General features: G+C 48.3%; 1 protein-coding gene and 1 long non-coding RNA gene across 6 annotated transcripts in view; one reads left to right on the top strand and one right to left on the bottom strand.

The window, feature by feature from the left end:
- Nucleotides 1-650: 650 nt before the first annotated feature.
- LOC121488332 lies at nt 651-2,295 on the bottom strand. The gene is made up of 3 exons (XR_005987025.1): nt 2,022-2,295; nt 1,109-1,231; nt 651-1,019 (listed from the first exon to the last, which is right to left on the bottom strand). It is a non-coding gene; the product is annotated as an uncharacterized LOC121488332 (long non-coding RNA).
- A 134-nt stretch (nt 2,296-2,429) lies between these two features.
- The window catches only part of BASP1 (brain abundant membrane attached signal protein 1), a 56,247-nt gene continuing 31,375 nt past the window's right edge, over nt 2,430-27,301 (top strand). Inside the window, exon 1 of one of the 5 annotated variants that reach the window (XM_041750829.1) lies at nt 2,430-2,539. The gene's annotated coding sequence lies outside the window, so the exon portion shown is untranslated. The other 4 variants (XM_041750830.1, XM_041750826.1, XM_041750828.1 and 1 more) reach the window with 4 other exon arrangements.

A 27,301-nucleotide genomic window follows, 5' to 3' on the forward strand; every position in this document is an offset into this window, starting at 1 on the left:
CCCCGCCGGTGCTTCCGACTAGAGCCGCGTTTCCCGGATTCTCTGTGTGGGTGCCACAGGTGGCCTTGGTGGCCTTGAACAGGAGCTGGCCAGAAGAGGCCCGGCCACGGCGGCCGGGGTCACGCGGGCCGCGCTAGGTCACCGCGCCTCTGTCTCACTCACGTCGGTCTGCATCGTTGATGTGGGATCTCACGCCCTTTTTCCACAATTTAGGAGAGAAGGAAGGGGAGGCGGGGCAGACGCCGGGCCTGGCTGGCTGATACGGGAGCGGTGGGCGAGGGCTGGGGGTGAGATGAGGTCTCCACACTAATCTGTTGTACGCGCCTCACTTGACGCGCTCGCTAACAATCTGGAAGGCCGGACACCGGAGTTCTTGGAAACTGACGAGGAATTTCGGTGACAATGTGTCCGTTATCTTGCAAGCAATTCTTTGGCAAATTTTAAGGAAAGATCAGTGGTCACTGCATAATTTATCTTTCTGATGGGTATTTTCGTGATGCACGTTATGCTCCACCGAAGCAAATTATGCAGGCAATTGAAAATGACAATAGAATTCATTTTACAACCCAGGAAGTGCAGCTTTGTTTATTAAGAATGTATTCATTCCATTTGGAGAGTGAGGCAGCTTTTATTTTCGTGTGTGTAATGTCGACAGGTAATGAAATTTGTCACAGATCGCGCTTTACCATATGCGTCCAAGTCCATTAGTTCATAATCTAAGCAGCCAGTGGCATCCACAGTAGTTAATGTTAACAATTTTCTCAATTCCAGAGCTTCAGATGCTTATTCCTGAAGTCCCTGAGTGAGTTGTTTTTAAAATTTTTTCAAGAGCACACACACGAAAAATGTAAGATGTTGGATGAACGAGTAAAACTCAGACTACAAACGTCACCATATTGGATTCTATGTAATAACGGATTGAGATGTGACATTTTGGTCACCGTTTGATGCATGTCGACAAATCCCGAGATTAATGGCACTATCAGCCCATTACATCATGATTTCATTAAAGAAAATTCCTAAAAAAAAAAAAAAAAAAAAAAAAATCCTTGAGGGGACAGCGAAATCTGATGGGAGACCACACTATCGCCTTGGTGTGAGCCTGTACCTCTATTTCTATGGTAACCTGTGATCTGCTTTCCAGTCACACCTTCGCAAGGCCGGTTTCCGCCCTCACGAACACTGCGCCAGGAGCACTGGAGGTGAACAGACATTCCTTCCTATGTCGTCTCTTTGTGGAAAAATCAGACAAAGGGAAAAATAGAAGGTAATATTCGGAGGCTTCTCATGAAAACACAATAGGAACGGACGCTCACTAATTGTCAGATGCCTTACACGTCTGAAAGACCGCAGAGCTAAAAACCGAATATTAAAGAAACAACTACTCAGGGGCCCTAGCAGATACATTCAGTGGATGCCTTGGGCTTTAATGAAATTGCAAATGCTCATCTGATCTGATAAAGTAAACACTTAGAGGCTTGCCCAACATGGTTGAAAATTTTATTTTGGTCCAGCAGTTCTCAACCTGGAGTGATTTTTGTCTCCTGGGGTTCGTCTGGCAATGCCTGGAGGCACTGTGGGTTGTCACAACTGGTGTCGTGTTGCTGGGGGTGGTGATGGTGCCGCGAGTGTGTGTGTGCCTGCGCGCAGGTGCATACTCACTACTGACAACTAGTGGGTAGAGGTCGGCTGTGATGCTCCACATCCACAAGAGCCCTGACACTACCCCTTACCCGCTCCCTCATCCAAAATAAAAAATTACCCGCCCCAGACAGGAGGCTGAGAAACTCAGCACACAGCCTCGGGGACGGTGGTCAGAAGGAGGCACGAATATGGGACATACGACATCACTGAGCATAACCGTTCAGAGACATGAAACGCTTGGGAGACACCCCCGGTTGTAATCCTCTTCCCTGTCCTTGTACTGCACTTACTTTTTTGCTATTTCACTTAAAAGGCAAAGAAAAGAAAAGAAAGGGGGAAAAGGAAAAAAAGGTACCCGGAAACAAACAAAAAATCACCATTTTTTTCTTCCGGCCTTTCGGTCACAAGGCGAACATTCCGGCTTGCAGGCGTTCAGTCTGTTGTGGTCACCTGGCCCTGCGCGGGCATCCTCGGGGTCCCCCGCACACCTGGCGGGCACAGTCCGGGGTGGACCCTGGCGCCCTGCTTGATTTACATGTGAAGTTCCAATTCGTTTTTTTGTTTTTTCCCCTGTTGATTGAAAAGGCACTTACCTCCCCCAGTTGCCTGCGGACGCACCCGCCTGTGGCATCCTCCCCTAAGGACGAGGCCTCCGTCCCGGGCCTGCGAGGACGCGCCGCCCCGCCCCGCCCGCCCAGGTGAGGAGGGCGCCGCGGGCTTCCCGGGGCCGCGGGCACGCCCAGGCCGTCCGGGCGCAGCCAGAGGGCGCCAGCGGGCCGCGCAGAGGGGCCCCGAGGTCGGCGGCCGCCGGCAGGTGACGCGGGCTTTTGTCTGAGGACGAGCAGCCGGGGTGAGCGTCGCCGCGCCGTCTCCCGCATCCGCTCCCCGCCGACAGGTGAGCCAGGTGGGTGGACTCCCGCCCCCGCCCCCGCCCCCGCCCCCCGGGCGCCCGGACCCCCGGACCCCCGGACCCCCGGACCCGCCGCCGCGCGCCACCGCGCAGGACCCGCCGCTGCCTCTGCTCGGCCGCCGCCTGCCCAACGCCCGCAGCATCCTCGCGGGGCGCGGCGCCCACCCCACGCGGGCGGTCCAGGCGTCCGGGTGTCTGGGTGCCCGGGTGTCCCGGTGTCCAGCTGTGCAGATGTCCCGGTGTCCAGGCGTCCGGGTGTCAGGGTGTCCGGGTGTCAGGGTGTCCGGGTGTCCAGGCGTCCGGGTGTCAGGGTGTCCGGGTGTCCCGGTGTCCAGGTGTCTGGGTGTCCGGGTGTCCAGGTGTCTGCCTGTCCAGGTGTCTGGGTGTCCGGCTGTCCGGCTGTCCAGGTGTCTGGGTGTCCCGGTGTCCCGGTGTCCGGGTGTCCGGCTGTCCAGGTGTCTGGGTGTCCGGTGTCCCAGTGTCCCGGTGTCCAGGTGTCCAGGTGTCCGGGTGTCCGGGTGTCCGGGTGTCCGGGTGTCCCGGTGTCCGGGGCTCCGGCGGGCGCGGCGCGCGAGGGTGCGGGGGTGCGGGACGGGCAGCAGGTGCAGGGGGCGCCGTGGGCACCCGGGGCGGGCGGGGCGGGGCGGGCCTCTGCGGCCAGCCCAGGGGGAGACGGAGAGGGCGAGGCAGAGGCAGCGGCAGAGGCAGAGGGAGGGGAGGGGGAGGGGGAGGGGCGCCCACGGACGCCGGGCTCGGCTCGGCGGGGGAGGGGCGGCGGCGCAGGGCGGGGGAGGGGCGCGGAGGGGGCGCGCAGGCCGGGGCCGGGGCGGGGGTCGGAGGGCCGGGGCCGGGGCGCAGGGGGGCGGGCGGGGCCCGGGGCGGCGCGGAGGGGCGGGGCTGGCGGGGGGGGGGGGAGGCGGGAGCGGGAGCGGGAGGGGGAGGGGCAGGGGGCGGGCGGCGGGCGGGCGCCGGGGGAGGGCGCTGGGCAGGAAGGGGAGGGGGAGCGCGGGCGCGCGGCGCAGGGGCTGCGGCGGCAGGAGCGGCGGCGGCGGCAGTAGCGGCGGCGGCGGCGGCGGCGGCGGCAGCTCCCACTCGCTCCTCGCTGCGGGCTCGGCCGTCGAGCCGGGACTCAGCCTCCGCCCGCGGCCAGGCACCGCCGGCCACGCCCGCACCGCGCGCTCGCGGCTCCGCTCCCGGGCACCGCACCCGAGCCGGTAAGAGGGCGCCCGGGCCCGCGCCCCCCGCGCCCCCCGCGGCCCCCGCGCCCCCCGCGCCCCCCGCGCCCCCCCCCCGGCCCCCGCCCCGGCCCCGGCCCCGGCCCCGGCCTTTGTTCCCTGGACGGCGGCCTCCGCGGGGCTCCCGTGGGCGCGGGGCGCGGGGGTGCGGGTGGGGGGGGGGGGCGGGCGCGCCGGGGGCCGGGGCCGGGGACCTGTCGGGGCGCCGCGGTGCCGCGGGAGCGACTGTCACCGGCCGGGGAGGGGTCGGGGCGCGGGGCCCCCGGGCCAGGGGCGGTTTGCTCGGGGGCTCCCGTGGGCGCCGCCGCGGGGGGCTGCGGGGGCTGCGGGGGCTGCGGGGGGCGCGGCGGGCGGACTGCGGTTCCCGGGTGGGTGCGCCCGCGGCCCTCGGGGAGACTCGCCGCACCCTCCTCCCCGGAGACGCCGCCGCCCCGGGCGGGCCTCGAACCCGCGCCGCCCGCGCGACCGGCCCGCGGAGGTGGGCGCGGCGCCCCCGGTGCAGCCCGAAGCCCAGCTTGGGGCGGGCGGACCCCCTCGGGCTCCCGCGGGGCCGGCGGCGCGGGGGGGGGCGGGGGCCTCCCGGGGTCGCCCCGGGGCTCGGGGCCGGGCGCCGCGGGCCGAATGAATGAACCGGGGCCGCGATTACCTATTCCTTTGTCTCGGCCCGGCGCATGCGCCGCAGAGCTGGGTGTGGAGGCCCCGGCAGCCCCAGCCCAGCCCCAGCCCAGCCCAGCCCCAGCCCAGCCCAGCCCCAGCCCAGCCCAGCCCCAGCCCAGCCCCAGCCCAGCCGGGCGCCCCATCGCCCCCCGCCCCCCCCTCCGCGCCGGGGAACAAAGGCGTCGGCCCCAAATGTTGCACGAGACCCCCGGACGCAGAGGACGGGGTCTTCTTCCCCTTCCAGGTTGCCTCTCGCCCTTGGCATTCCTAGCGATGGAAAATAAGATTATCCTTGGTGCTGAGAGCGAACTGCGGATTATGTCCGTGACCCAACACTGATTTCCCTTCCCAGCACGGCCCATTGTCCCCCCCCCCCCAGCCTATTGCACCGCAGGGATGCAGGCCCCCTCCACTGGCATCACTTAACCATTTGACAGATTTTTTTTTTTTTTTTGCTGCTGGTCCTTTGATTAAGGGACGCTGGTCCCCAAACTGACAGCGGCTCTCCGCCCCTAGTGTCACTACTTGGGAGGAATTAAGACATTTCTGGCGCCTGTGGGAACGAGATGGCCTACGGAGCGGAGCAGGGGGAGGTGGTCACCTTGTCAGAATCCGAACCCGGCCTGTTCTTCTCTGGATTCCTGCCTCATTGTTTCACTAGGGATCCCAAAAGGCCAGCCCCATGGAGAAGGGAATCACGGATAGGGGAGGAGGAAGAAGGCAACCGGGGCTGCTGGGGCAAAGATGCTTGACTGAATTCACGATGCTTCCTTTTTTTTTTTCCCTTTTCTTTCTTTTGGCGATATCTAACAGAAGCCATGATACTCGTACCTTTGATGTTGATTTTCTTCAAAATGATGTGCCATCCAGGTTATGGCCATTCGGATTTCTTTTTGACTTTAGGGGCTACTTTATTGTGCCATCCAAAAGGCCACTTATGGATAGAAAAGAGCTAAATGCCGTATTTTTGCAATGGCCCATTACAAATTTTCTGTTTAAGTATTCTCGGCACACCCTGGTAGGACAACATGTGGCAGGAAAATGGAAGTCATCTCTTTTGTTCCTTTTAATAAGAGGATATTGATACTGATCACGTTTAATACGGCCGGGCCTGTACTTGAGAGGGTAGCTGCTGGTACCCCCTCTATTCCCTAGTATTGAGCCGCTTATTATGGTGTAGAGGGCTATCTGCAGGCTTTCTTCTTTTTCTTTTTTCCTTTGAGGCTATGTCTTTTGAGGGAGAGGCGAGTTGGAGTAGATGGGCCTTGATAGCAAATGTATACCAATAGGCCCCCAATTCAGTAAGTCTTAGTTTTTTTAAGCAAGATAATTTTTAAACCGAATTTGCAAAAATCATCAGTTCCCTTACTCTTTTATCCAGCTTGGTTTTTGGCAGTCCCTGGCAGGTGGAGAAAGGGAGCTAATGGGCCTTTCGACAAAAGGCGCCCACAAGGAGCATATCGACGGTGGCATTTTTGTCTCTTAACTGGTGCTCATGCTTTCATGATGGCGTGCGGAAGAGAACCTTCTCTCCTGCTGGACCACCCTAATTTGAATGTCCAATGGAAGAGCTCTAAGGGCTTCAGCTGCCTATCCTTGGGCGCATCTCTACAATCTTACTGAATTTACCAGAACACGTCACAGGGTAGCGTGAGATGTGTGTGATGCGTTCCGTCTCTTTAGTTTTCGTGGTTTCTGAAACAGATTTACATTCAAGAACACTTTAGAAACCATTTTCGCTTCATGGCCAAGATAAGCAGAGTATGAAAAACTGACATTTGGGGGAGTTTTAGTCACTGTAAAATGGATGTCTGGGTGTTATACACAGTAGTTTTGTAAAGACTTGCAAAATCCAAAACTGTTTTTTAAGGTGCCATGTCTATACACACGTGCTTACACACATATATACACACACAGACACGCACGTACTTATACGTACACATGCAATAAAATACACATGCATTTCATTACTGATGATAATGAAACTAAATTAGTTGTGTAGAATATTACTTAATGGTGCTTCGTGTTGGTCTTTGGAGAGTAATGAATTTTGTTCTTTCTAAATATATGTACGTAGATGGGGGCGTCTAGCTAGGGTCCTAAGAAGCTCCTTTCCAGTTTCTAGCGGTGTAAAACGAATGGGCTGCTCTGAACGTCTCGGATTAAGATGTTCATTTACGGGTTTACAAACTCCCGTTGAGGCACTCCTGAACTTTAAAAGCTGTAATGAACGATGCTCACCAAATAAAGGACTTACAAAATTGTTCTGTCTTATTTTTCTAATCTCTTGTTAAAATCCTGTTTTGAAAAACATCCCAAGAAGGCCTGTCAACTGCCCTGTGTCAGAAGCAATCGCTTTTGGTGTCTGATTCTGTTGAAAGAAATGCCCCGATTTGCTTAGGCCTTTATGTTGCATGTGGTTGGACCTGCCCGTTTGACCCCTTCTGTGCCAGGGGTCAGCGTCTTCGCGATCATTTTAGCTGGTGAAGGGGAAGCTGGGGGGTGGGGTGGGGGGGGGTGGGGGTGGGGGGCCACTAAGGACACTCTGAGATGTAGATGAGCTGAAGTTCTCAGGGAAATGGGGGCAGCATCTAGCATTCATCAGGTCTCCTGGACCACCCTTGGCTTTGAGGTTGTGAATAGCCCGGAATGTTTGCGAAGAGAAAATACTGTGTGTGTCTGGGGGAGGCAGCCGAGGCACAGTGCAAAGTGACTGGGTTTGAAAAATCCCTAGACTCTGGCTCCGCCCCGGTGGGCAGACTCCTGGAGGCCTCCGTGAGTCTCACTACTTCAGCGGTAGGATTGGGGTAATAATTGTTCACTTTCTCACGATACTAAGGACCACCCCTACGGCTAAACAGCGCAGAAGCACAATGACGGGCTCTCCGAGGCCTCCTGACCCGCCGCTGCACCTCCGCAGGCCCGCGTGCTTGACGCCCTCACTCACTCCTGTGCTGGAGCTGCAGTTGTGGCCCAAGCCGATTCATCACGGCCTCGGGGTTTCAGGCTTAGAAACGGGGCCTTCGCCTCCAGAGATGCTCAGCTATCATGATTGCTAACTAGTGTCCTCATACATGTGCGTATTTGACATTTAATGAGACACTGTGGGAATTTGCCCAAAAGTGGATTGGACGAAGCCAGCGTAGCCCCTCATTGAACTTCCCAGGGCCGCTTACGTAACTCAAGAGGTGGCATTGACATTCTTTTGAGAAAATACAGGGGTAGGCCTGAAGCCCCGACGCTGCCAGCCTGCCAAGGAAGGGTCTCGGTTACAGGCGCTTGCGTCCGCCACTGTTTCTCTAGACAGACACCGAGGTTAAGTGTCCGCTGAACCTCACAAGAGCAAAAGATGAGCGTGTAGAATCCAGTTGTTAGCAGCATGTAGGCAAATTGTGATCTTGAGGAGACACGGGCCTTAGCGACGCTGATCCAGCAGCATTCTCCTCCCTCTGGACGTCAGAAATGGGGTGACGTGGAGGCAGAGGAGTCCTGTCGTGCATTTTCCTGTTTCTGCAACCCGAGGATTTAAATAACTTTAAAAAATCAGGCTTTCTAAAGGCAGTAGATCTTTTTTTTTTTTTTTTTTTCAAACAAAAACAGGGAAAGCAGAGAGTTTTTGGACTAGCCAAGGCCATCGGTGAGGGGAGGTTGCAAGCGAGCAGGTTTCAAAGTCTAGGAATAAATTCCTGAAAGCTTTGGAGGCTTAGAAATAGAAACCATCTGCATGCACACCAGGGGCCTGGGGCGTAAGGAAACATTTCAAGATATAGAAAAAGGGCGTTTCGTGGGGAAGGCAATGCAGTCACACCATATTTCCTCCTTATCACTTAAACATTTTATGAACTTTGCTTTTGAATCGATGATTTTTTTCTTCATTTTAGAAAGAACTGGGTTTCATCGGTTTGTTGCTTAAACTTTTAAATACACATTCCAGCCGTCGCTTGTACATTGTGTAGGGAGTATGATGCCTAGAAGAGCATGATACGGAGGGCGGGGTGTGGTGGACTTGGACTTGGGGCCCGTCACTGGGTTAAGAATCGGGTCTCTGCTGTGTGGCTTTCTCGGCAGATTGCTTAGCGTCTCTGTGCCTCCGTCCTCGTCCACGAGATGCAGGTTACTGCTGAGTCTCCGCAAGGATTAAGTGCAGTCGTCAAACACCAGGACACTGCCTCACGTTTTCTGTATGTCTCGGTAAAGCACATTCACCATAAAATGGTGAGAGAACCCGCCTTCCCCTCCGTCTGTAGCCATTCACGTGCTCCTTTCAGAGGCCAGAGGCCGTCCTCGTAAAACAGGCCGGGGCCGTGGGGCCTTGGATGGAAGTTGGTTGAACGTAGAAGTGCGAGGTTTAGGAAGACCCTCCAGGTGTAGCCATGGTACCTTGAATAGGTTGCCAGGGCACTTGTACTCGTTTCAGAAGGCCAGAGTGGGTTGATTAGTACAACCCTAGCCTCCATATGGAACTGATATTTAAAAAAAAAAAAAAAAAAAAGAAAGAAAAAGAAAAAAAGAAAGTCCTTGCCACTTGAGAGACCTTCTGAGAAAGGCTTACTGTTTTGATAATGTTGAGATCTGGGTAAGACTGTATGACCTGGGGAACAGACAGAATTCATTCAGATTCCTGAGCCTGAGCCTCCTCAGCTTCTGTGGTGTCCTGGATCCAGATGCATTCGTTTGCATTTGAAAGGAGTGTCTTACTAGTAAGTCATTAGCACTAAGATTGATAGAAACCACTCTTGATATTTGAAATTCCGAGGACACACGTGGTATACACTTGCTTGCGCACATCCCCACCAGCCTATGCCAGGAGTTGAACTTTTATTATTCAGGAATGTAGAGGTCGTCACCTGTTGACAGAATGCTTGGAATTAATTATCCCCATGGAGACCTTGGTCACCCTGGCTTCTTAAAAGCAAAAAGGAAGTTCTTTGGACTTTCAGATATTTGGGTTTGATGGATCTTGGAATCAGTTTGAACCTTTCAGGTATTTAAATCAGGGATCTGCCCAAGTGATTTGTATTTGACCTTCTGGACACTGAGTTTTGCTCTTAGGTGAAGGCAAAGTCATTTCCATTTTGCTTAAATCATTTTCTTTTCTTTCTTTCTTTTTTTTAAGGTTTTATTTATTTATTTATTTATTTATTTATTTATTTATTTATTTATTTATGTGAGAGAGAGAGAGAGCGCGCGCACGTGCACCCAAGCTGGGGGAGGGGCGGAGGGAGAGGGAGAAGCAGACTCCCCCTGGGCAGCGAGCCCCACCTAAGGCTCCATCCCAGGACCCAGTCATGACCTGACCCGAAGGCAGGCGCTTAACCGACTGAGCCAGCCGAGTTAAATCATTTTCTAATGGTTTTTTAAACAGGTTTTTGAATCTTACAGATGTAGGAGGGAAATTGTATTTTGCTTTAACTGTCAGGTATTCACCATAGGAAACGTTTCGGATAGGGATGTTGTATCTTTTAAATGTTTTCCTCTATGAAAGTTTGGGTATTTTTTGTTGTTGCTTAATCTGGAGAAGTGAAAGGATGAGACTGGACATTTGTTGATATTTCCTTGTATATCCTATGCTCTAATTGAATTTTATCCCCTCAAACAAATTGTAAAATGCATCTTACCCAGGCGTAAGTGAAAAATGGAGGGCTCAGTAATGACCATAAGATTGTAGAGCTAATAGAAAGTCATAGAATTCACATCCATATCGATGGCCCTGTTCTGCTCTCTGGTGCGACACTGTGTTTTCCATGAGCCTTGGCCATTTTATCTGGAATATAATGGGTGACCTTCTAATAGATTAGCGTCTTTGATATTCATTTAGAGAGAGAGAGGATCCTAAGTTCTTCAAGAAAAATTACTTACTGTAGAAGGGATTCAATGCAGAACAAATATTGAGTCAGTACATACGTTAAGTGACCTGCAGATTAGAAGTGCTTCTTGTCATAGAGAACTTGGCCTAGTGTCCTTAAGTCATCCTTTTCTTGGATGGTGATGATGGTGGTGGTGGTGGCCGCTTCGAATAAGGACTCTTAGATGGATATGGCCTTGGTTGGCCCCTTTGCTTTCCTCGATACACCTCGCAAGGGGAGATACACACCCAGATGCCTTACCTGTAATTCGCCCAGTTACTAACCAGGGATGCTACTTGACCTCCTTCCTGCTATGCACTTAGGGTCGCCCGACGAGAAGCAAACTGAGTCCTATCTTTGTGAACCCATTTTCATTCTGCCTCCATGTAGGATTCATTTGCAGAAAATCGGTGACTGCTTTCAAATACCCCCCTAACTCCAGCCTCAATCTTTTGTAAATACTTGTGTCATCCTCCCAGAATGTTTGAAAGCTCGTGACCTAAACAATTATTTTTGGAACTCAAAAGGACCTTAGAAAAGTTGGTGGCTTACTCAAAGTCTCATGAGCTGGTTAGTGGCCCAGTGGAAAACCAGGTTATTTCCCAATAAAGCCTCCCTGCCGCTGCCCCTCCCTTCTGTGGAATTGAGTCAAACTCTTACCCAATGTCTGTAACTTAAATTCTTACCATTCTTTGACCCTGGTACCATTTTTTGAAAATCCAGTCCTGATCCTCTCCCTGCCGCCCTCCCCCCCTCTCCTCTGCACAACGAATCTCTTCTGCCATTGATGGGGACCACTGGTGCCCCTTACCTGTGGTTGGTACCTGCTATGGCTTTACTCCATGCCTTCTTTCCCCTTCAACTTACCTCGCCCCTCTTGCATTATAGGACGTGACTTCCTTCACATGCCAAAGCATTTATGGCACGCATTAAAGTAACTTTGCTTATAAGAGTAAATTTTGGGGTCACATCTTTGCTTTCTTCCTCAAATGAACAGTGGTGCTGGCTGGGGGCGGTGGGGGGGCAGGTGCTACGGAGTGAGGGGACACATTGGAAAAGAAAGCCAGTTGGCTTTAGGCTGGTTTGGGGGCTGTGAAGTGGTGCATAGCCCAGCGCTGTGCCCTAGGAAATGCTCAGGGAGGCCCTTGGAAGATCCAGGGTGTCGTGGGGGAGGGTGGACACCAGCTCTTCCGTGGATTGCTGAGGTTCTCTGGCTCGGTGGTTTGAGAGCTGCGTAAAGCCCGAGGTTGAATCTTTTTTCTTCAGAATTGCCACGGATAGCACTGGGGCCGAGTTAGAGGATTTAAGAGAGCTGCAGGTTCCTGAAATCGCCGTTAAAATACGGCCCTTAAGGCCTTACGTTGTTAAAACACACTGGAGAGCTTAGTAATCGGGTATTTGGAACTTATTTGAGCACTGTGAGTTGTTTGTGGGCATTCACACTTGGAGAAACGGTGGTAAGTTTACTTTGGGTGAGATTCAGTTTTAATTTCATATTTAACAGTGAGTAGACACTGCGGTAAGTTCACTGTTGATGAGATACGGTTTTAACGTCGTATTTACAAGGATCCATCTAGACGTTCCAGTAAGGGGAGAGCAAGCGTCGACGAACGTACGTTCTTTCCAGGGAAACCTGCAATCCGTGTGACTTCACAGTTTTTATAAATGCTTTTAATTATTACCGCTTTGTGGGTCAGAAATATATTCCTAAAATAAATCCAGATGGAAACTTCTTTTTCAAGTTTATGAAGAAACAGACACGAGAGCACAGCCTTTCCTGGTTGAGCTTTCTAAATTACAAGTTTCTTGGACGGCTTGGCAAACCGATTTTGCACGGAGCCACCTCATTTACCTGTCGACACACACCCTCCGGACTAGACTAATACACCCGCCAAGTTATGTAGTAACAGGGTCTAGTTGGGAAACATTGTATCAAAAGAGACAATAAGAGCAACCATCTAGTAACCGTAAGAACATCCCTATTTCCTTTTTTTTTTTTTGAATTTTATTTATTCCTGAGAGACACAGAGAGAGAGGCAGAGACACAGGCAGAGGGAGAAGCAGGCTCCATGCAGGGACCCCTACGTGGGACCCGATCCCGGGACCCCAGGGTCATGCCTCGGGCCAAAGGCAGATGCTCAACCACTGAGCCACCAGGTGCTCCAGAACGTCCCTATTTCTCAAGAATATATAGAAGAAAGGTCTTCCTGGGCCTGTGGAGTACTGTCCTAGCTTCTCTGAGCTTGTCTTGAAAACAGTAGGGGCTGGAGGGATGTTTGCCTCTGGCCTTTACAGATGTCCTCAGCTGTTTGGATGCAGAGTAGGGGCGTCTGTATTTGCCTCGGGCATCTTTGAGCCGATCGGGAGAAAGGAAAATCTAGAGAAATCAGTGGTGTAGAGGTGGGAAGATGAGAGGTGACTTTCTGCCCTCCTTCATCCTGCATCGCGTCAGGAAGGTAGGGTGCGGGTACGTGACCACGTCGGCATTCGCTACAGACATTCATATGATTAGAGAAGGTGGTCTGGAATCTTCTCCAAGTGACTCATGAAAGAATCTCAACAGTTGCTGGTGACCCTGGCTCCTGGGGCTTCTCAGGATCTCCCAGCCTCAGTGGATACCGCCCTGTTGACAGGTCAGGTTTCCTCAGTAGCCCTGGTGATCTTTTGTCGAGACCTCTAGTCTCGAATTCCCAGGGCTCACCCAACTGGACTTGGGAAACCTGGTTCTAGAATTTCCAGGGCTTGGCTCTCAGACACGTGGTAACAGGTGTTTGTAGCAACGTTCTCTACAAGGTTGTTAACGCAAGATGAATAATGGTTTCTCAGGTATGTGTTTTCTTCACGCGACCACCGTCTGCAAGTTACTTTTGTCCCTCATCCAATCCAGTGGTTGGCTGATGACTGAGAAGTCTCACGGAAGGTCTCGCTGGTGTAAGAAATAAAAACATTAATAGCTCACTCCGTTTCCCTCCTTCCTTTCTGGTCTGACTGGGATTGTTCCCACCATCCAGAGAGTTTAGCTTTATTTCATCTGTCCTGGAGTCTCTTGGGTGGGTGGCCATCCTAGGAGACCCCGACTGGCCACAATGCACAAGTCACAGAAGTGACTTTAACGCAGCGGAGTTCTATTACACAGGACTTCACTAAGGTAAGAGTGAAGTATTCCAACTTCCATGGTAGTTGGAATAGGGAATGGAATAAACGCGGTGGGAAAGGAGCTCTCGTAATGTTTCTAAGATCTTAGGTTCAACATTCAACCAACTCTGAAGCAGAGAGTGTAACAAAAAGTGAATTAAAAAAAAAAAAAGATAGATTTATTTATTTATTTATTTATTTATTTGTTATTTATGAGAGACACAGAAAGAGGGAGAAGGAGGCTCCCTGCGGGGAGCCTGATGTGGGACTCAATCCCAGGACCCCGCGGTCAGGACCTGAGCTGAAGGCAGACGCTCAACCACTGAGCCCCCCAGGGGCCCCAAAACGTGAATTTTTGTGAAAGTGACTCTAAATGTCCATCGGCTTCACATCACCCCCTCCCACCACCACCACCACCGAAACAACAGTGTTAATTAGCCTGTCCTGCTTACAGAAGGCCACTCTGTCGCACTTTGAACTTGAGTGCTGCCCATGGTAACACAGTCTTTGACCGAGGTCCTGCTTCCAGCAGCAAGCACCATGACGTTAGCAGGTGCTGCCTGCAGGGAGCAGTTGGCCCCCCGGGACAGGTGTACTCCCGTTCCCCCTTTAACTGCTCTTCTTCAAGCCAAGAGCCACTGCTTGCAGTTCTCACTTCTGAATCGATGCCCATTGGCTGGGCATAGGACCAAAGGAGGACCTTTTGTCACTCCTTTCTATAGTGAGGTAGCCAAGAATCTCCGATAAAAGGCAAGGAAGTCCAGGATGATGTAATATTGCGAAAAATGTCACTGCTGTTTCTAAGAGGAGTGAAGAAAAAAAACTGAAGCCAGTTTTGCGTTGGGCCGGATTCCTATTGGAAGAGGGTGTAACATGGGGAGTGGGGGCAGGGTTCTGCAGAGCCCAAGCCAAGGCAACCCAGACCCTTGGGGCATTGAGACAGTTGTTAGTAGCAGCAGCGCAGAGCACGACCAACCCAGCAGGCCCTGGCGTGTTGGCAATTGTTTGCATAGTTTGCCGGGCAGAGAAATCATCTCACTGCTTACACAACTGTTTTAGAGGATTAAAATGCACGGTGGTGAGTGTGCGGTTTAATTGGCATTCCCATTTAAACCTGATTCTGAGAACGTATTGAACCATCGCCCTGCCTAATTAAGCGGTCTGGTCCTCAGGGGGCCGGGGGGAGGGGGCACCTGTGAGCAGCGGCGTCACTTGTTAAACGCAGGTTTGTGGAACACTTCTGAAAAGGATTGGAACGGGCCGTGCTTGGAGGTTCTTGTTCGGTAATTTTGCAGCTGGGTTTCTGGCCGGAGAGAGGGGAACACCATTCCTTTCTGTTCTGGGCATGTCTGGATTCCCCTTGTGTGGGCAGGATTTCTGGTAAGTAGAAAAAGCAAGCAGAACCGCATTGTTCTGGGTCAGCCCTCAGTGACCCGTTGTTAGTATGCCCGCTGCTCCTTTGTCCGGGCGTCTGAGTGTGAGGAGGGAGGGACGGGGCGTTCTTGTCTTGGTCTCCTGGGGCTCCCACTACACCACCGTCTGCATGGCTGAGACAACAGAAATTGATTTTCTCATCATGTACGGGCCTAGAGGTGCAAGATCAAGGTGTTGGCACGCTTGGTTTCTTCTGTCTCTCTCCTTGGCTTGCGGTGGCCGCCTTCTTGCTGGGACCTCTTGCATCTGGTGCACACACCCACCCCTGGTGTCTCTTCCTGATTTCTATAAACACACCAGTCCTGCTGGATTAAGGTCCCCCTCCTCATGGCCTCGTGTTACCTGAATCACCCTCTTGGAGGCCCGGTCTCCAAATAGAGTCACATTTTGAGATACTGTTGGGAGGTTAGGGCTTCAACGTATGAATTTTGTGGGAACACAGCTCAACCTGTAACAACTCATGCTCATTCATACTAGGAAAGGTGGTCTATGGTGAGGAACATTCCAAAGTCCCGTGTGAAAAGCTGCTTCACTCGCCCCTGCCCCTCAGAAGAGGGTGGAGAGAATCGATGGTGCTTGATCCCCTGGTTTGGTCCTCACCAATCCATGCGGGACAAACCCAAGTGCCTCCATGTGACATGAGATGCAGGGAAGTTAATTTCCCCCCAAGATTCATGTCATTAGAAAATGTCAAGCCTGGTGTAGGTTCAAAGTCATGTTTTTGTGGCTTCATTGGACTGGGGATGGCAAAGGGTGTAGGCAGGTACTGTTTGCTCCCTTGTGGTCATGGTGGACGTTGGTACCTGCCTTGGAATTCTCGACACCATGCCCTGGGCAGTTGCCACCAACCGGCAAGTAGTAGTGTGTGGTGAAACCTGGGTTGTACTCTGGCATCCTGTTAAGATTCTCTGCCCCTGCCCACAGGCTTTCCCATGCACAAGGACATGCACATACCCAAATATTACAAGAGCGTGAACAAAGGACGTGAGAGAAAGATTTACTTAGTACAGTGTAAAGAACTAGCTAGTTTGAGTAAATGAAAATGGAATTATTTGGAGGTAAGCCCTCTTTAAAAATGTCTTACCAAGGGCCCCTGGGTGGCTCAGTGGTTGAGCATCTGCCTTCGGCTCAGGGCGTGACCCCCAGGTCCTGGGATCGAGTCCTACATCAGGCTCCCTGCATGGAGGCTGTTTCTCCCTCTGCCTGTGTCTCTGTGTCTCTCAGGAATAAATGAATAAAATCTTTAAAAAATTTTTTAAAAATGTCCTACCAATTGTGACAATGGCAGAGAGAACTTATTGTAAAGGAAAGAGTGGAAAAGATGTGTAGGCTGATTTAAAATCCTCCTCTAGCATCACGGCTTCCTGGTAGGGATTCACCACGTGCAGTCTCACCGTGGAGCAGGTTTACATGGCTGGAGGTGTTGGAAGACGGGTTTTAGCAAAGGCAAGTGTGTGAGAAGCAGAGTTTTGATGAAAGGTTTACTTAGCATGCAGTTGGGACACTAGGGAGTGGACGGTGAGAAGTGTGAGGAATTGTGTCAAGTCTTGATGACTTCAGAAATCAAGGCTAATAAATTTTGGGTCTTTCCAAATAACGAAACAAGTACTGATACTTATGGGATTTTTTGAGGGGCATTCTCAACAAATGTAGATGTGGGCATATGCCTGTGCTTAACACTTTTGAGAGACTTTCTGAAAAAGCAATTTGCAGGGTTGGAGGATGTCCTCTGGAGTGACTCATCCATTGCCTCTTTGTATTTCAAATTTCAGGTCACGTCATGTTGTGTTAACTACGGCAATAAAAATATTACCTCATTAATCCACCACGAAATTGAATATAACAATTCAATTTTACTACACCAGATAAACCACGGACCCTGAAATAATTGAAAGTTGGTACTATTTAGTGTCTTTTATAAAAGCTTATATGTGGTCAATTACTTTCTGCATAAAATGCGCTGCAAGTAATAGGATTTTTAATTTTAGCTCTTTAATTTACGCAACGTCTATTTTCAAGCTGATGTCCATGGTCTTCATTTCATGCTTATTCTTGGTCAATCCTTTTTCCTCTGATTCTCCAAAACTGGACTCTTCCTGGTGACCCAGCTCCCGTAAGCCTCCCTTGTCAGTGTCTCTCTGTATGTTCAGTACCCTCTGCTCTAAGCCATGAACCTCACAGAAGCTTCTAAGGCTTCTATTCCTCTCCTTGATTACTGCCCTAATACCCTGCTACATCCCTCTACCTAACACTTTATATCATGACTTTCTGGTCCACTTAGAATAAAATATAAAAATCCTTGCCAATCTGTAAATTCCTGCACATGTATCTTCTAGTTTCCTCTTCAAACTCCCTCATCCTTCTCTCTCGTCCACCTTCGTTCTCTCAAGGCTGCTGCATGCAGGCTCTTGCCTACCGTTCCCTCTGCCTGGAATATTCTTTCTCCCTCTGGCCAAGAACCCTTCAGTTAAATGCCACTTTCTCAGAGATGCCTTTCCTGCCTGTCCTCACCTTGTGTAGCACTTGGCATTTTTGTTCTTGCATTTATCAAAGCGGATGTGATTATTTGCTGTCTCCACTCCTCTGGATGAAAAGGATAGAAGGCGGAAATGTATTGGTTTTTTGCCCCTTCTCAGTGTTCTTGTAGGACGGTTGTGGTGCGTACCACGCTCGCCACGCTTCACAGGGTGCAAGGTGGTCTGTTGTTCATTCTATTCATGGGGGGCCTGCATCTTTGGAAAATCACTTTTGGCAGCTGAAATGGCTTCCATTTATGGACACCAAATTTCTCCTCAGGGTTGTGCTTACTATGAAGATGAATATGGGATGAACTCCAATTAGTGTGATTATTCTGTTTCCAGGCAGTAACTTTAGTAGTAATTGTCCTAAAGCCCTGAGACATTACCAATAATTAGTACTAATGGCTTATGCATCTAATCTTCCTCCCTAGGTAGAGTCTCCAAGGAAGAGTGAAACTGTATTATTTGTGGGGAACAAGCACTGTTACACTATGGAATCTTTTCAGAAATAAACCACAGCGAATGGAGGCTGGGGCTGGTTTAGGTTTAGTCCTCACCCTTTCCTCCAAGTTACCAGATATCATGGGTTCAGACTGGATCAATCATTATCGAACGACTTCACCCATGCATTTTTCATAAGAGCCTTTGTGAGGTTGGGCGTGGTAGGCCCCCAGATGCCATGTGGCTTTAAATCTTTACACATTTTGTTGGTTATAACAAAGTGAAAATAAATTTGGCCCAGGTTCTGTGCTGTAACCACTTATTCCAGCTTGTGCATTCCTCCAGGCCTGGAGCTAGCTAGCTTCCTTCATCTTTGGGTGTCAGTTTCTAGCTCAGAACCTGTTGGTTGCAGAAGGGGCTGAATGCACAGAAGAGCATGTTCCATTTGGCCATTTGGCATCATTCTGTACAAATTAGACCTATTTTGGAATGTTGTTATTTGCTTTGCCTTCAAGTCCAGGCACCAGCTGATAATGAACCTTTAGCAAAGGCCATAGTGTTTCCTTTAGGGGGCGGGGGGGGGGGGGGGCACATCATTTGTGATTCCTCTCCTCCTTGTTTTCATACACTTCGTGATGGCCGGCATTCAACTGTCATCATCTCCTCCCTGAGCATTGTGCTTTAGTTTGAACCAAGGCGATTAGAGCAATAAATACTTTCAGTGTCACCTCTGAGATCTCTCATAGATCTGTGTCTGGTTTCCTAAAGCCAAGTTTTAGTGATGGAATTCTTATGAAGTAAAAAAAAAAAAAAAAAAATGCTTCTAGTTCTTTACATTGATACAAAATGGATTTCTGGATCAACCTGTATTTAAGAAATAATAATACAGGGTTTCAGTACACCTGTATCTGACCATCACCATTCACTCATTCTAGATAGTGGTATTTTATTTGCAAAATTTTTGTTATAACAGGTTTCTTTTTTACACACTCAAGTGTAGTTATAGTTGAGATGATTGGGATCCTTAATGCTACATTTGTGAGCTGAGTTGGGGTCTGAGACCATGCACATGATTCATACCCGAAACACTTGCTACTTATACTGATTGTTAAATCAATACTTCGTCTTTAAGTGGTCTCATTTTAAATGAATTCAGTTTATGGATTGGCCAGTGGCATTCTCTGCTGCCGGGACCTCCTTCCCCTAATGCCCCTCATTCTAGGCTACAGAAGGGCACTTCCGTGTCCATCAAAGAAGTTGGCTGTCAGGAAAAGGGAGAGAGGGCAGCTGTAGGTTGTCTGATCCATAGGGTCAACCCAGGTTGGTTTAAATTGAGTAGTAGAATAGAAAGGGCAGTGATACCTCTTTACAGTTAACTTTTTTATTCTTAGGAGGCACCATTTAGTCTCCCTAACTTCATATTCTGTTTGGAAGCCCTGGCCTCGTTGTAGGTTAGGTACTTGGAATATGTAATTAGCTGGAATGACATGGTATCGATGGTTGAGCAGGAATTTATGACACAAACTGGATGACAGATATGCCTTTTGATGTGTATTTCCAAGCAGTTTACTGGATGATATTTTCCATCCTTTATTTTTCCTTAAACCCTCTGATGTGACTTGCATTAAGGAAGCCCACGCAATATTGCTGTAGAGGTCTAGATTCAGTCGTCTTCGAATTCTAGGAACGTTCACCTGGGCCTCCATCTTCAGCCGTTATGAGCACGTGCTTCACCTCACCCTCTTCAGTTTTGAAGATTATTCTATTTCTGCTCCATATGTTATTGTTATTGGGGTGGGTGCACATGAGGTACACTCACACATTTGCAGCTGTAAGTAAAAAAAAAAAAAAAAAAAAAAAAAAAACAACCACACATCATATAGTGAAAAGATACAAATACGGCTTTTGTGATTGTATCCTTTATGTAAAGATCTGAGTCAAGACTAAGCTTTTTTTTTTTAAGACTAAGCTTTTTAAAAGTAGTTCAAATGAGCAGCCAACGTGGGATCTTTCTGTTGTTAAATGCAACGTGGAGAAATACAAACCACATTAAACCGTGCAGAATTAATGTTTGTTTATTGAATGAGCTGGGAGATGCAAAGACTGGTGGTTGCCTTCCTTTAAGGAGCTTCCAGTCAGTGACAGCAAACAAGCGCACCAGTAGTTACAATGAGACAAGTGTTGGCCTCTCGATATGTGGAAGAGGCATCGGCCGAAGATAGCCATCAAATTAACCACCTGGATTGGATCAGTCGTTGCTTCTGTCTTTTCTCTGTTCTGCTGTAGGTCAGATGACCCGCCTCTTCACTTGACTAAGCCACGTGAGATATTCCAAGTTCAGTTGGCAACTATTTAAAGAGTTTCCTGTGACTATCACTTTTGAGATATTCAGGACTGATTTTGTTTCATTTAAAGGTCTTAATTATCAGATAGAAAAGCCATTGATACGGCTTACATTTCCATCAGAAACAAAGCACTTTAGGGATGAGAAGTGGAAGGAAGGGCCTTCCAAAACTAGTTAGTAATGAAAACACAGTGAGAATATACGTCGCGTCTCTACTACACGGTGCCTGAGGACCTCTTGGGGAGATGTCCGCAGCAGGTGCCCCCTCCTGGCAGCTTGGCTCCCTGACAGGGTCCTCGGCTGGAGAGAATGACGGAAGAGTTGCTGTTTCTTCTGTCTTCAAGATTCTAAGAAAATCTCACAGTGGTTTGCAGGACCCTTCAAATCTTTATTCTAGGGAGGCTAACTTCTTGAATCTAAAGTGTAAGTGGCATTTGTCCTTCATTCCGGAGAGAAGTGTAATCACTAGGAACACGAATTGGGGGCGCATGGAAATGACTCCGAAATTAACACATGACATATGATGAAAAGAAGCGGTATCTCTGGGCAAAGAAAACGTTTTATTCTGATAAAATCTGCTCTGGAAATTGTTAATTCCAGAGCCTCTTCTGAATTGGGTCAGTTTGCAGCGCTAACGTAGATAACATGATTTTTCCTCAGTGCTTCGTTATGGGAATTATATTTTCTTCCATATCTAGTCCCACTGGCCCAAAAGTGCTGGATTCTCTGGACTCCGAGGTTGCAAATAGTTTACAGAAAAAACTGAGACTCTTGAGCATGATTTTTTTTTTTTTTCTTTTTAATCTCAGCAAGCTTAGGGCAAGGGTGGTTGCCAATGTCTTCTCGGTCCTCCAGCCTTCCGCTTCTGGTCAGATTTGTATTACCTGCCGTCCGGCCTGGCTGACGGGCAGATGGTCATTTCTCATGGGAACCCTGTCGGCTGAACTGTGGGTTCCCTAGAACGTCAGGCAGTAGGTGGCCGGAGTAATTCCTCGATGTGAATCGGTGTATTAGTCCTTGAGATTATTCTATTATTCTACCTCTCAAAGCAAAAATGGCTTCTCATTACAGGTGTTAAACCAGTGAATACATCGGTGGTGATCTTGGGCAAATCATTCAGAGAACTAATTTCCCGGCTGGTAAATAGGAAATTGTCTTTGTGTTGATGTTCTGGCCTAAATAGTTAAATGGCTGCTGAGTATATTCTGCAAGTATGTCTTACGGGTTTAGTTTTCATGTCATTGTTAAACAAAAACAAAAAACCCAAATATTTTAATACTAAGAATTAAAGATTTATAAGTTCTCAGAGATTCTGATATTTAAAGGTTGAGTAGTTTAGATGTGGTTCATGCACATGTTTAATTAGATCCATATTTAAAAAAATTTTTTTAACAGGCAGTCTTGATATAAATAAGTCCCAATTCTGTGTATCAAAAAAGCTGGTGTGTTGCTGTGTAATTCCCCTGAAATTTTCAAAAGCTCTGGAATTTTTCTGTAGAACTTGAAAGCTTGTTCATGGAATCTTCCAGCCCACACTGCAGTAAACACCCAAGGATTCTTCACGAAAGTGTTGAAACAAGGACTGATAGGACTATCTGATTAGGGACATGAAGAACCTTCCTCTGAGCTCACCAGGAATGCTGCCCTGGGTTGAAGCACAGGCTGCAGTCCTTTGCTCTAGTGACCTGGAGAGCTTTCATTCTGGGGAAGGACAACCACTCAAGTCTGTGGTTGAACTTGCAGGCCTTTCAGGCGTGGACCCATGCATGGGAATGAGGTATTTCAATGGGGCTTCCATCCCCTAACTGGCTGGATGTTCCCTGATGTTGTGTTCTCAAGTCAGAGCACCTGTGTCCCCAACCCGGAGCACAACACAGTGTGTGCGTGAAGAGGCTGCGTAGTTATGTGAATGCTTTCTTGGGGGGAATCAGTGTCTTTTCAGCTTGGCACTTCAACTGCTACTATATTTGGTTTTTGACTTGAAATATTTTTTGTCTATTATCTAGGTGCCTTTCTGTTTTCTCTGTATTGAAGTTGCTTTTTTTTTTTTTTTTTTTTTTTTAAAGAACAGCACTGGACTTTTCCTTCTTCTTAAAATCTTAACAGATCCATTCGGTTCTCACCATTTCAGCCTCTTACACAGGAAAGTGGTCACTGTCTTCAACCAACTCAATTGACATAGCTGCCTTTCTGGGTTTTTATTGAAACCAAAATTAAACTTCAAAGACACTGAAGAAGCTTGAGCCTCCCGTCTCTCCCTTTCAACTAACACCTACCAATGTTTATCTTGGGAATAATTTGATGTTTATTTGATGAAACGTGTAGTTAAGTGTTAATGGAGATGAATGTCAAGCTTCAGAACGGTGTGCAGAAACCTTTAATATTCCGTGTTGAGCATTTGATGCTCTGTGGTCAGGGGTTTCTGTGGAATCCATGAAAACAAGGAGAAATGCTTGCCTGGCCCCCACGTGGTCTCAACTGAACATGCCTGAGGGTGACCATGGCCCTTTCCCATCAGACTTGGTTCACCTTTTCCTCTTTATACCCCCCCCCCCCCCCGCCGTCACTCTACCTGCCTCACATCATCTCCAGCTTGTCATCCTATCTCCTAGTGCCGGGAACTGTTCATAATTTCTGGTAAATATCTGAAGTGTGACATAAATGATATTGCTATTTAAACATGACTCATTATGAATTGCATTTAAATATTGGTGTGACAATGACTTTTCAAAGAATACATGGAAATTTCTGTTTGAGTATAAACTGTTAATCATCTGCTTTCTGTTCAACTTCGGTAAATGTTTGAGTATCTTTCCACTCAAATGAGGAGTGTCTAGTTCTGATAAATGCCTAGGAAAGGAGGATTGGCTTCGTTCTTCCTCATTTTACCCATATAAGAAGCCAGTGGGGTAGCTTCATCCAATAGAATATATCAATGAGTTGACAGATAAAGCCACATACCTCCTTCGTACCTGGATAACCCATCGACACACGACTAAATAGTACACATGGCATATTTAGCTCCTTCTGGAAGAAGATATGGCATATATGAAGTCTTCTCGCTCCCTTTGTTTTTTCTTGATAAACCATTTTTGAAGCCTCCAGATTCAGGATCCGAATAAACAGGTCAGTGTTGGTACCTGTAGCAGAAGGCCGTAGATTTGGTGATCATTGTTGACCTCACACTCATCCTGGGATGGAGGCCTCAGTGTCCCCAGGATGTGTTTAGGTGGCCCAGGCGCTCAATCCAAATTACAGCTTCATTCATCTCCCTTCCAAGGCCTTGCAAAGCAAGGCTGATTCTCATGAGGGCCCAGCTGGGATTTCAGATATGCATGGCATATTTGCGTCTCCTATCGTCCCCTTACGGTTGAAAATCCAGGCTTCAATTAGTGAGGCAAAACTCTTCTAGTTTGGATTCCCTCCAAATCTGTGAATACGTACTTATTGAGAATCCTTTTTACTACTAACTACCATGGTGGCGGTGAAGCCTTTGGAAGTGTCATTCTCACCATGTGATGATGTTTGCATTTCCTCTTTCAGTCTGTAGTCCTGTAGTTGGAACTGTTAATAGAGATGTAATTTCAAAGACTCCTGAATAAAAAGCCTGGCTTGATGTGATTTCGGCTCTAAGCTGACAGCATAAAACCATCATTACAGGGAAGACAAAACTCTGCAGAGAGTTCATTTTTTAAATGATATTTTACAACATTTTATATAATCTCTTTTAATTATGACACAACCAAATAAAACCTTTTGGTTCCTGAACCAGGCTTAACCAGGTGCCACGCAGGCAGTGCTCCCAGCTTTCCAGGGACTGACATTCTAAGGTGGAGCAACCCGATGAGGGGGGCGTTGTTGTTATCCCATTGTACAAATGATGAAATTTTGACACAGAGAAAGAAGTAAGAGATTTGTGGCCACTGTGACTTTGCCCCTTCTTGGTCCACATTCCAGGCTAGTAAGTTCCCAGAAGCATTCCCAGTCAATAGGAAAAGTTACCTGTTGCCTCCAATTTGGCAATTTGGGTAACTTTTATTCAGCTTCGTTACATAAGTACTGTCCATGGGCTGCATTTGCTGGAAGTGAACTAGATCCTGAAGCTCTCGTAGATCTGCCCCAGAACTCGAGCAGAGCCAGGGCACATGGCCACCGCTGTGTCTGAGGGCCTCCTGAGGGCCACTGGTGTCCCAGACACCCCCTGCCCCGGCCCCTTTGCCTACGTGATGAAGGGGTGTCGTGATAGATCCACCTGGACCTGGGTCCTCACTTCACACCTTGTATGTATCTACGTTGGCTGGAGCCAGTTCCTCCACCCTCCTCAACTCCAGTTACTTTTGTGTCTAATTCACATGAAAGAGGTCTAATTCCAGTTATTGTATGGATTAGCCAGGCGGGGGGGCACAAGGGAAGATGGAGTGGTGGTTACTGTTATTCTTTCCCATCTCATCTCTACATCTCTGTTTCCTTAGAGCACTTATGACACGTTGTAAATCTTTTGTCCATGAATTTGTCTTGCTCATTCATGGACAGTGTCTTATTGTGAGATCTTATTGTTGGTGAACTTGTCTTATTTGTGCATGACTCTTAACCATCTCCCCTGTGAGCCTGTAATGTCAGCTGTGTGCTACCAGCCCCAGCTGTTCCATGTAGGGCTCAATTTCCAGCATCCCATACTTCGTATGTCTTCAATGAATATTTATCCTCTACCCACAGAAAACAAAGCAGTAGAGCTCTTGCCAGAATGTTCATCAGGCACAGTTTCTCCAGCGTAGTATGTGCTGGGTACGATGTGCAATCAGGTAAATTTAATGCTTTGCCAATATTTGCTTATACTGTTAACTGAAAAACAGAGTTTGAGGTTTCTTTTCTTTGTTTTTTAAAATATTTTTATTTATTCATGAGAGAGAGAGAGGCAGAGACACAGGCAGAGGGAGAAGCAGGCTCCCTGCAGGGACCCCGATGCGGGACTCGGTCTCAGGACCCCGGGGTCACAGCCCGAGCCGAAGGCAGACGCTCCACCACTAAGCCACCCAGGCATCCCAAGTTCGAGATTTCTAACTGATATTTTAGGTTCTCAAACCTAAATAGAGGATAAGGTTCTATTCTATGGGAATCTACATGTTAAATATTTCCCATAGATACCTTCTTGATAAGCAGATGTACATTACACCTTCCCAGGGTCTGGAGGACGGAGTAGTAAGATGAAAGGTTGGCCCAGCAGTGTGTGTGTGTGTGTGTGTGTGTGTGTGTGTGTGTGTTTAACAAGTAATTTAATTCATGCCAGTATAATTGGATTTATGCTCATGAGTGATCTGCTTTAACTTCAGTCTGAAGTTAAACTGTTAAAGCGACAGTTTTCGCTGCTGTTTGCTTTGCTTTGTGTGTACAGGTAAAAATTGTAGTGAAACTTAAGCATGAATAAATTGTAAGAGTGTCACCCAGTATCAGGAAAACACATGCTGGCTTAGGACTGTGTTACCTGCGAGTATCAGGGGACCTGTGTGGTGCTTGGTAACTCCTGCGGTCTGGGGTTTGACCTTGCATCCTGGGAGTCGCCTCATAAACCTGCATTTTAGGGAGGAGAGAACTCATGGTAAAGGGGGACTCCGGGTCCCTGCACACACACTACGATTGTCCATACTGTCTGACCCTAAGGGGTATTTGAACTTAAGTAGGACTTGATAGGAGTATGTCATGGGATATATATTTGCACTGACGTGCATTGACGATACCATAATTACAATTTTTAAAGAGGTAGTTAAATGTCAGTGTGGAAATAAGACATCGCCCCCCGTAGTGGCTATCAAATAAATTGCATTAAACTGTGTTCACGTTTGACATTTTAAATTATTAATATTAAAATTATTTTAAAATTAAAATGTCTTTTTTTTTTACGAATTATTTTTTGTTCCCTCATTTTGAAGACGGAGTGTATTTTAGTATCCTTGTTGATGCTATTTTTGCCTCAGTGGAGCTATTCCATTAACACTATTTGGTTTCACTAATACATTCTAATTGTTAATAGACATTGTGTAAATGCTAAATTAAATGCCAAACGTGATACTTTGTGAATAAATCTATACAAATCTGCAAGTACCACTTTGCCTCTATGAGTAATTCCATTTTTTTGTAAACGTTCTCACCACAGCGATTTAATGTATAAAATTCTGAGATTAATGATAAATAAATTGTATGATTTTATAGGCTTTTAGAAATTATTAGGCTCTGCCTAAAAAGTTACAAAGTTGTTCCCCGCCCCCTGCCCCCTCCCCCCCCCCCCGGGGGCAGAGTATCTCCCTTACTGTTAGAAAAATACAGAGGAAACTTGCTGGGGTGAGAAAAGACAAAAATACAGAAAGGGGTAAGGGAGGGAAAAAAAGAAAAGGAGAAAGAGGAGAAATTGAGATCATAGGGAATAAATTCATTGTGTGGGATAACTCAGCTGGCGTCAGGATGGATTATTTGGAAGCATCAGGATTCAGAAGGGTGTGTGTGTGATGCTTGAGCTTGTGTTCACTTTTGCAGAGTCGAAATATAAAACTGGGCAATTTAGTGAATTACCGATAACTTGAATAGTACCAGTGACACGTGCGGACAGAGAAAGAAAAAAATGTCAAGAAGACTGTAGAATGGGAAAGACATTTTCTAGAGTTTTTCTATAATTCTTGGAGAGGGCTTCAGAGTAGAGCCCATCGTACTCAAAAGTATTTGGAGGACGGGGCCCCTGGGTGGCTCAGTTGGTTAAGCATCTGACTCTTGATTTTGGCTCAGGTCATGACCTCAGGGCCCTGGGATCCAGCCCTGCATCGGGCTCCACGCTCAGTGGGGAGTTTGCTTGAGATTCTCTCTCCCTCTTCCTCTGCACCTCGTCCCAAGCATGCTCTCTCTTTCTCTCTCAAATAAATAATTACATCTTTCTTTAAAAAGCATTTGGAAGAGGTCTTTTAGCCAGAAATAATCATCATAGCTTGTCCCAGCATTGAAGACGGGCTTAGCGTCTTCAGAGAACAGTCTCAACTGTACTGACAAGAATGGAACCCTTCTGGTAAAACACCTCTGGGAAGGGTAGACATTCTAGATCGCCATGGCCACATCAACCCTGGGAACTATATTGAAAACTGAGCCGCCATAGA

Source organism: Vulpes lagopus, chromosome 3 (genome assembly GCF_018345385.1).
Source record: "Vulpes lagopus strain Blue_001 chromosome 3, ASM1834538v1, whole genome shotgun sequence".
NCBI classification, from domain to species: domain Eukaryota; kingdom Metazoa; phylum Chordata; class Mammalia; order Carnivora; family Canidae; genus Vulpes; species Vulpes lagopus.